Consider the following 10,183-nt stretch of genomic DNA (forward strand, 5'->3'; position numbering starts at 1 on the left):
ACCTCATCACAGCTCCTGTGCGCACAGAGCAGCCATATATGTGGTGGCGGCTCTGCAGGTGGAGGTATGTGGAGACCCCCATTACTGGGCGCAGGGGGCATTAACCCCTTCAGCACGGAGACTCTTATGGGGTCTCTGTGTGGTGTGAACAGTGAGGTAACCGCTGTGGACAGAATGCAGCTTAGCTGATTCCCGTCCACATTAGATCCATTCAGACGACTGCAGGATGAAGGACGGAAGCCCAGAGAAGTCCTCACACAACGCCATTATTCCTCTCCTAGTTCCAGCACAATAATGTAGATACTAGTGATGACATTTGGGGGATTTGCAGGAATATGTGGCAGATATTTGCTGGATCTTCTGCTTTCTAGACCGGTTCCTCCTGTACGTCCTATGAAACAATCCAGACGATCCTGTCAGATCTGTGACGCGATATCCATCAGCTGTCGGCACAAGCAGCGTTTCATGGGGAGGGAGTTGTGGTGTGAACACGCTCCTGTTGCCACATTCCGGGGCCGGACGCCTTTTATAAGCCGGCGTCATATCCCTTGGGCGTTCTTAATATAGTGATTTTCACATGACAACAAGATCACGAATGTCAGAACCAATACCCACACGTTACATAAAGGTAAGAAATGACAAAAGAAACAACAAAAACAGGAAAGAAACAGCAACCACCACGGACTCTGTCCAAATATGTTTGTACAGCCGTAGTAGAAGATGAAGATGTCCTCCTCATGAAGTAGTTATTTCTCATGTCACGTGTAATGAATATCTCCTGCAGTATTGCTAATGCCGATTGCAGTGTCAGTAAATCAGCCGAAAATTAGCTTTATGGAAGATGAGTCTTGGAGAAACGTATTCAGCTACAGACTCAGAGGAAGAAACTGCTTGTTGGCTGTGGCCTAAAATATATAGGTTTTATTAGTAGATGTAAAGAAGAAATCTAAATACTGTAAAATAATAAATCTCCTCAAATGTTTCCCTTATTATCTCCAGTAATTGTATTATTACACAGGATTTTTATGATGTTCCATCAGCTCATCATCTTCTCATTCAGGTCTCTACAATATCAGATCCTCTCAGTGAAGATCTTCTATATAAGAGAGTTATCCTTATTGACCCATCAAAGATGGATATGGACAGAGACAAGATGGCGGAGAGGATATTACACCTCACCCTAGAGATCCTCTTCCGGCTTACTGGAGAGGTGAGAGATTCCGATAACGTCACATTACATCATTCTTATCTATGGGAATAACAGATGGACAGAACTGGAGAGGTGAGGACTGTGGAAATGTCTGGAGGGAGATTTATTAATGTGTCTCTCCATAACCAGGATTACGCAGTAGTGAAGAAGACCTCTAGTGAGCGCTGTCAGGACCCTGTGTCTGAGGGATGGGGAAGACCCCTGAGCCCAATCACGGTGCCTCCACCTCTCCCCCTGATGCATGAGGACATCAATGACCAGAAGATATTAGAACTCACCTACAAGATGATTGAGCTGCTGACTGGAGAGGTGACACTGCTGGGACATTATACAGTAATGCTATGAAGGGATCGGGGGGAATGACGGTATCATTGTATGTGTCAGGTTCCTATAAGATGTCAGGATGTCGCTGTCTATTTCTCCATGGAGGAGTGGGAGTATTTAGAAGGACACAAAGATCTGTACAAGGACATCATGATGGAGGTTCCCCAACCCCTCACATCACCAGGTAATAGACAGGACTAAATACACACGGCCTATAATTATCTGTATGTAAAGAATGAATTCAGTCCCTGTATGTGTTTCCTCCAGATCTATCCAGTAAGAGGACAACACCAGAGAGATGTCCCCATCCTCTTCTTCCACAGGACTGTAAACAAGAAGATCCCAATGTTCTTCAGGATCATCAGGTAGATGGAGAGAAGGTGTCATGAGATCTCCCCTATGATGTGTTGATGGCTGTGAAGGTCTTGTGTTCAGTCTTGTTTTATCCCCCAGTATTACATGTTTTATACTTGTGTAATGAGGACGGTGGAGATGGTGTGGCACCCTGGCCTGGTTGCCACTATAACAGCATGTCATGTCTGAGAGCAGGTGGGAGGTTCCCTGGTTAGGGACAATTAGCCTGCAGCACCTCCTGCCTCAGCCCAGGGAGGGGAGCTGGCTGCCCTTATAAAAACTGGGTCTGAGGTGGGGTTAGAGAGACCAAGTTAGGGACAGGTCAGCCGCAGCTGAGGAGTCCCTGTGGACAGAGGAGAAACTAAAGGCCAGGGACAAGATCTAGAAGAGCTAGTCCTGGCCAGTGACTACTAAGCCGGACACTGGAGTCCGAGGCTGTCAAGGTTCTAAACCTAGCAGCAGAAAACCACAACGCAGGGGATTTCAAGTCCTCTGGCCCAAGGAAGCCCGGAGGCGCAGCCACACGTGAGGGACCAATACCACCCCGGAGGGGTAAGAAGTACAGAAGGCCCCAAGTCGCTCGTCATACGGGTGAGAACCACACGGTACACTCAGAGGCGCGGGCTACCACCACACTACAGCGGGATAGCCAGGGAAGAGTGCAGTCAGAACGGCAGGCCTACAAACTCCCCCTGACCAGCGGGATTGCCCAGTTGCTCTCAGACTGACCAGGTCTCCGTTGTTAACCAGTATACCGGACGGGTCATTTGATAATACCACCAGTAAAGACCCTTAACTACATGAAAGACTCTGAGTGTTACTTCCGCGGCCTGCACTATCACTCCCACCATCTACACTACCTGCCCTGAGGCTATACTCCTCCCGTGGGGAGTTATACCACACTCTGCTGCACACACAATACCAGCCTCAGCGGTCTGCCCTGCAGCGGCGGTTCACCCTGACCGCAATCCATGGGTGGCATAGTCAGACACTTAAATACTTAAAGACCACAATAAACATAGACTGCCATTTGAACCAGAGCACCCTGAGCCACGGGACCGGGTCGCCACTACTAGTCCCAGCATCGCGCAGAGACCCGGCTCCGGGTATCCCCACACACAGCGGCCCAGGGGCGACGCAATGGCAGGATTAGAGCTGATCATAGATGGAACTTCTCCATCTGTCTGTGACTTTTACAATATTTGTTTCAGGGTGAAGATCTGACCCATATTAATACTATAGAGACATATGTGAGGGGTGATGAGCAGTGTAAAGAGGAGATTCCTACATATGACTACCCAGGTGAGTAGTAACCACTAAATGCAGAGAAGTCACAGATTCTTCTCAGTCACCATCTGTGGCTGCTTTATCAGTGGTGGAGTCCGGCCGTATCACAATCGTGTGATCACCATTTTGCCGCTAGACCATAACATTCTCTTCCACCCAAAACTGTTCAAATGACTTTGGGTATTGAAAGCCCTTTTCTATAGAACTTACAACCTGGAGGATCCACCTACCCCCTGGGATTAGATGATGCTGACTGTTACCTCCTCAGATCTGTAAACTATAAAGCCAGATGACAGCGTACGTAGAATGTGCTGACAAGTTAGAAAATCACTTGAAGAAAAATATTATGATGGGCCTGTAAGAGAAAGCGGAGGGTAATGATGGTGTTGGCTTCCTAGATCCCTGATATCTTATTGGATGAATCCACCTTCTCTCCCTTCTGTGCTGCTGAATGTTCTCATATTGTCCCTACAAGACCAGGTCCAGCCTTTCTGGCCAAACTTCACTTTTATGATCTACAACATTAAATGTGCAGTGAGGCCAAGTGTGAATTTCTGTACAATAACAACAGAGTTTCCCTTTATCCTGACTTTACAGTTTCTTTTAAAACCAACTAACTTCAAACAGGATTGCGACAAACTACATAAAAAACATTACACCTGTGCCATGATATACCGTAAATTTTTTGGGGGGGAGGGGATATGTATATATATATATATATATATATATATATATATATATATATATATATATATATATATATATATATATATATATATATATATATATATATATATATATATTAGTGTGGAGGAGCGGGGCACAGGAGGCAGCAGCTACCCGCTGCAGCCTACACTGTCCCCGCTGCTAAAGAAAATGAATATTCACTTCTCCCCACGCCCATTGGGGCGTGGGGAGCAGTTGCTGGAATCGCCTGTGCCCGCTGTTAAAGGGCATGAATATTCAACCTCTCTCCACGCCCATGGGAGTGGAGAGCGGTGAATATTCATGCCCTTTAATAAGCGGGCACACACGATTGCCCGGCAGCAGCAGGAGCCGCACTGCACTCCACTGTGTGCCAGCTATTAAGCAGCATGAAGTCACTGCTCCCCGCACACACAGTCCCGGCATGGGGAGCAGTGACTTCCGGCAGATGATCTCTCTCTCCTTCTGAGCCACGCATGACAGTGATGTCATGCGCGGCTCACATGTAGAGATCAGTGCAGGCACACAGGACGCAGCGCTGGAGGAGAGAGAAGAGAGGTGAGTAGGAGTGTTTATTTTTTTTATGTGCAGCTTGATGGGGATTAGGGGGACCATGCATACTAGGATAAAGCTGAGGGGGGGCCATGCATACCAGGACAGGGATTAGGGGTGCCATGCATAACAGGATAAAGATGAGGGGGCCATGCATGCCAGGACAGGGTTTAGGGGTGCCATGCATATCAGGATAAAGATGAGGGGGCCATGCATACCAGGACAGGGATTAGGGGTGCCATGCATATCAGGATAAAGATGAGGGGGCCATGCATACCAGGACAGGGATTAGGAGTGCCATGCATACCAGGACAGGGATTAGGGGTGCCATGCATACCAGGATAGGGATGAGCGGTGCCATGCATACCAGGATAGGGATGAGGGGTGCCATGCATACCAGGATAGGGATGAGGGGTGCCATGCATACCAGGATAGGGATGAGGGGTGCCATGCATACCAGGATAGGGATGAGGGGTGCCATGCATACCAGGATAGGGATGAGGGGTGCCATGCATACCAGGATAAGGATGAGGGGTGACATGCATACCAGGATGGAGGGGTGCCATGCATACCAGGATGGAGGGGTGCCAGCCATACTAGGATGGGGATGGGGACCACGTATTAAAGCAAGGGGGGGCATATATACCAGGATGGGGGATATTGTCAATTGGGGTTCATTACCCCTATACCAGTGTCAGCAGAAGACCCCCTCCCCCTTAAAAGTGCATCATGACCACATTTTTTAAAAACCTAGGTGCGTCTTATGGTCCGGTGCGTCCTATAGTTACAAAAATACGGTATCTCTAAGCTGTGCATGGCTGATGGCTGTAATATACATTTATTCACGCCTGCAGGAGATGTGTTGGCTCCAGCCCTGGTTTCATGGTTTCACTCCACGTCATTATTTCCATTATGTTTTCAATCCTAAGGAATTCAGATTACTGCACAATCTCTCCTGAAATGGGGGCGCTAATACTTTCTCTACTCTTCTGCTCAGGACTCATAGTAGCTCCAATGGTCCACCATAAGAGTACAACTCTAGTTTAGTGTTGGAGTTCTCCCCTCATACATACGTTGTTGTTGGGGATCTAACATTTTTTTAGTCTATATCTTTATTATAGGTTTATTCTGTATGATAGTTTGATTGTGGTGGGATCGGCCTGCCTCACTTATTTGAGTCTGTAACTCACTGGTAGTCTTTAAAAAAGGTCTCCATTGTCTCTTCCAAATGCCTGTGGTCTAAATTTAAGACACCTCAGCTCTACTCTGTTATAAAAGTTATTTTTTGAATGTCTAATATTTCTTCTTGGCACTCATCAAAATATTGGCCCTTATGATAGTTTAGATTGCCAAGAGCCTCCGAGCCCCATACTCTAATTACCCCAGAGAGGTTTCACCACTAGTTACTCATTTTTAGAGATCCCCATAAAGTGACTGCATTTTGGAAATAATAAAACTCAAAGAATTAATCTGTAGGAGCAGTGTCTATATTGACTCCACAGGCACTTTCCAGAAATTAGCACCCAGTGGATGATGGAGCATGAAAATTGCACATGTGCCATAATATTACCCAACACATAGTGCCCAGATTGTGCTCCAGGAGACACACACCATAAATTAAGTGGGTCCTTCTCACTATAGTAATGCCAAATACATGGATGGTAAATATGGTTTGGGCACACTGCAAGGCTCAGAAGTGAGGGAAGATCTGACTTTGGGGGAGCAGATATTACTGGATTGGTTTATGGAAGCCATGTTGATTCTCAAGAGCCTATGAGCCACTAATAATGTGGAAACCTCTGTTTTTCCACTGACAGATGATGGACCTGAGTGGAGACTTGTTTTTTTGTGAGATGAGTAGAAGTTTTTATTGGTATCATTTTTGCCTACATAACATTGGTGGCTTTTTATTCCATGTTTTGGAGGCAGAATGAACAAACAGTTGGACACCACGCTCTACTGGTTCATCCTATGAGGTTTTCTATTGGACAGTGAACTGTCATTGTCTTGGTGAATAATTAATTTTTTTTTTTGTTACGTAACTTGCCATTATTATTATTAGAAATGTTCAAAAATATAAAATTCAAGGATATTTATTAAAAAATAATAATTGGTTTTATTCTTGGCAGATGACGACTGTACCAGGAGATCAGAGGGACAGCTGATATCTTCAATTTTTAAATCAGATGACCTTGAGATCCCACAGGATACAATTGAAGTGAATGCCATTACTCCATATATACCATCATTCCTTCACAGCAAAGATTTGTCATCTGAGCCTTTCATACAGGTCCTGTCTTCCGATTCATTACCAACTAATAAGGAAACTCAAAGTCACAAAATAAGCATTAAAAAACGAACTGCTCTTAAAGCAAAGAAGCCATTTTCACATCCAGAATATACAAATAGTTTTCCCCTCAAAAAGTCTTTTCTTAAACATCAAAGAATTCACACAGCAGAGAATAGATTTTCTTGTTCCAAGTGTGGGAAATGTTTTAACCAGAAATCAGATCTTGTTAGGCACCAGAGAACTCACATAGGGAAAAAGCCTTTTTCATGTTCAGAATATGGAAAATGTTTTAAACATAAATCAGATGTTGTTATCCACCAAAGAACCCACTCAGGGGAGAAGCCTTTTTCATGTTTAGAATGTGGAAAATGTTTTAACCATAAATCAAATTTTGTTAAGCACCAGAGAACCCACACAGGGGAGAAGCCTTTTTCATGTTCAGAATGTGGGAAATGCTTTGTGCAGAAATCAACTCTTAATACACATCAGAGAACTCACACAGGGGAGAAGCCTTTTTCATGTTCAGATTGTGGTAAATGTTTTGTACAGAAATCAACTCTCAATAAACATCAGAGAACTCACACAGGAGAGAAGCCTTTTTCATGTTCAGAATGTGGGAAAAGTTTTGTACAGAAATCAACTCTTAATAAACATCAGAGAAGTCACACAGGAGAGAAGCCTTTTCATGTTCAAAATGTGCGACATGTTCTAATCAGAAAACGCATTTTGGTAGCCACTGGAGAACCCACACAGGGGAGAACACTGCAACAACACCCAACTGGTCTCTGTACAGACTAGAAAGGCCCTAGCTGCATAACTAAAATCACCTCGTACCTACATCACCAACACCTACATCCACCAACGCGTGGGTCAGAGACATTGTCTCCTACGGCTACAAAATAGAATTTTCCATGCTCCCTTGTTTTCGAGACCCACCCCCGTAAGACTCTTTCCCTCATTGCCGGGTTTTTCAAGGCTATTGATTTGCTATCCAAAGCAGACATCATGATCCCAGTTCCAGGACACCTAAACATCAGACACTGGAGGCAGGCCGAGGGGCCGGAGCAAAGCCAAAGACCCTACCCACAATCCTGCCCTTATGCACCTACAGCTTATTACAGTTTTATAATACATCAGACATGCGTAAAATGAAACAAGCAAAGGCATAAAGTTTTCAATGCTAATAAAATGCACTTTTATAAAATTATAATTGTTTCTATATATGTTAAAATGTTCTTTTGACAATATTTGTACAAGTAAAAGTTTGAGATTTCTGTGGTAATGGTTATTTGTTTATTTGTTTTTGTTCTGAATGTAAATAAAACATTTCTCTGATTAAGTTTCCTCATTGTATTTTAGCCTTTCATTTTACTCATAGGGCAGGAAAAGCCCATGATGCATCTGTGTAAACCATGTAAAAGGTACTATAATAACATGGCTTAGACAGGTAACCCACTTTTGAAACAATGAAGTTCACTTGTACTTGCTGCATAGATGAAAACCTGCTTAAAGGGAACCTGTCACCTGGTTTTCCCCATATAAAGTACGACCACCAACTGTATGCCCTAGAATGCTGTATATAAGTCCCCAAGCCGATCTGCATAACGTAAAAAAAAATTCCTTATATTAGACTCACCTACAGGGTGGTCCCGTCCAATGGGCTTCGCTACTGTTAATCTGGCGCCTCCTCTTCCTGAGATTGCCGTCCTCCTTTCTTCAAGTCGATGACGTGTCCTACATTATCCACACAGTGTCTTCCATCGCACTCCTGGGCAGACGCACTTCTCTCTGCCCTTTCCCCGCACAGGGAAGAGAAGTATGCCTGCACAAGAGTGTGATGGTCGAGGCTGTGTGGGAATGACGTTGGACGTGTAATCCACACAAAGCAGACTGGAACGGTGCTGATGAAGACCAGCGACATCCATAGGACTGGATCGCCCCCGTAGGTGAGTATAATAAAGTTCTTTTTTTAACATTGTGCAAATTGGCTTGGAAACGTGTACAGCATTCTAGAATGGTGGCATACAGGTGGTGGCCATACTTTATATGAGGAAAACCTTGATTGGTTCCCTTTAAGAACCCTATGTAACTAGGTTTAAAATTAACATATTTTTAACCATCCAAACAATGCTATTTAAATATTCATGATGGCTGAACTGCAGGCAGTCGGTCTCACTTCATCATATATGACTAACTGAAACGCTGCAGTGTTCCAATTAGAATATTATTTTAGAAGCCATAGACTTCATCGTTAGACTGACTCTCTGGAGAATCCTCCGGTGGGTCCAGGCTTCTCCTTCAGGGGCATCTATAACGCCTGACCTCGCAGATGATATGGTGTCACTGAGATTTTAATGTTATTTATTGTTGAATATGATGGTAGCCGACGCAATGACGTTACTAGATTGTGCCTGCCGTGCCTCAGGGCACACGTGAGGACATTTCTAGATTGTGCCTCAGACCACACATGGGGATGTTGCTAGATTGTGCCTCAGACCACACGTGGGGACGTTGCTAGGTTGTGCCTCAGACCACACGTGAAGACGTTGCTAGGTTGTGCCTCAGACCACACATGAGGACGTTGCTAGGTTGTGCCTCAGGCCACACGTGAGGACATTTCTAGATTGTGCCTCAGGCCACACTTGAGAGCGTTGCTAGGTTGTGCCTCTGACCACACGTGAGGACGTTGCTAAGTTGTGCCTCTGACCACACGTGAGGACGTTGCTAGGTTGTGCCTCTGACCACACGTGAGGACGTTGCTAGGTTGTGCCTCAGACCACACGTGAGGACGTTGCTAGGTTGTGCCTCAGGCCACACGTGAGGACATTTCTAGATTGTGCCTCAGGCCACACATGATGGCGTTGCTAGGTTGTGCCTCTGACCACACGTGGGGACGTTGCTAGCTTGTGCCTCAGGCCACTCGTGAGGACATTTCTAGACTGTGCCTCAGGCCACACGTGAGAGCGTTGCTAGGTTGTGCCTCTGACCACACGTGAGGACGTTGCTAGGTTGTGCCTCTGACCACACGTGAGGACGTTGCTAGGTTGTGCCTCAGACCACACATGAGGACGTTGCTAGGTTGTGCCTCAGGCCACACGTGAGGACATTTCTAGATTGTGCCTCAGGCCACACGTGAGGGTGTTGCTAGGTTGTGCCTCTGACCACACGTGAGGACGTTGCTAGGTTGTGCCTCTGACCACACGTGGGGACGTTGCTAGGTTGTGCCTCAGGCCACTCGTGAGGACATTTCTAGATTGTGCCTCAGGCCACACGTGAGGGCGTTGCTAGGTTGTGCCTCTGACCACACGTGAGGACGTTGCTAGGTTGTGCCTCAGACCACACATGAGGACGTTGCTAGGTTGTGCCTCAGGCCACACGTGAGGACATTTCTAGATTGTGCCTCAGGCCACACGTGAGGGCGTTGCTAGGTTGTGCCTCTGACCACACGTGAGGATGTTGCT

At 45.7% G+C, this 10,183-nt stretch overlaps 1 pseudogene; it reads left to right on the plus strand.

The window, feature by feature from the left end:
- Nucleotides 1-7,885, plus strand: part of LOC141212787 (uncharacterized) — a 32,764-nt pseudogene extending 24,879 nt beyond the window's left edge.
- Nucleotides 7,886-10,183: the final 2,298 nt, after the last annotated feature.

The sequence above is a fragment of the Phyllobates terribilis genome, unplaced genomic scaffold (assembly GCF_046119375.1).
Source record: "Phyllobates terribilis strain yellow unplaced genomic scaffold, ASM4611937v1 Scaffold_186__1_contigs__length_3700242, whole genome shotgun sequence".
NCBI classification, from domain to species: Eukaryota; Metazoa; Chordata; class Amphibia; order Anura; family Dendrobatidae; genus Phyllobates; species Phyllobates terribilis.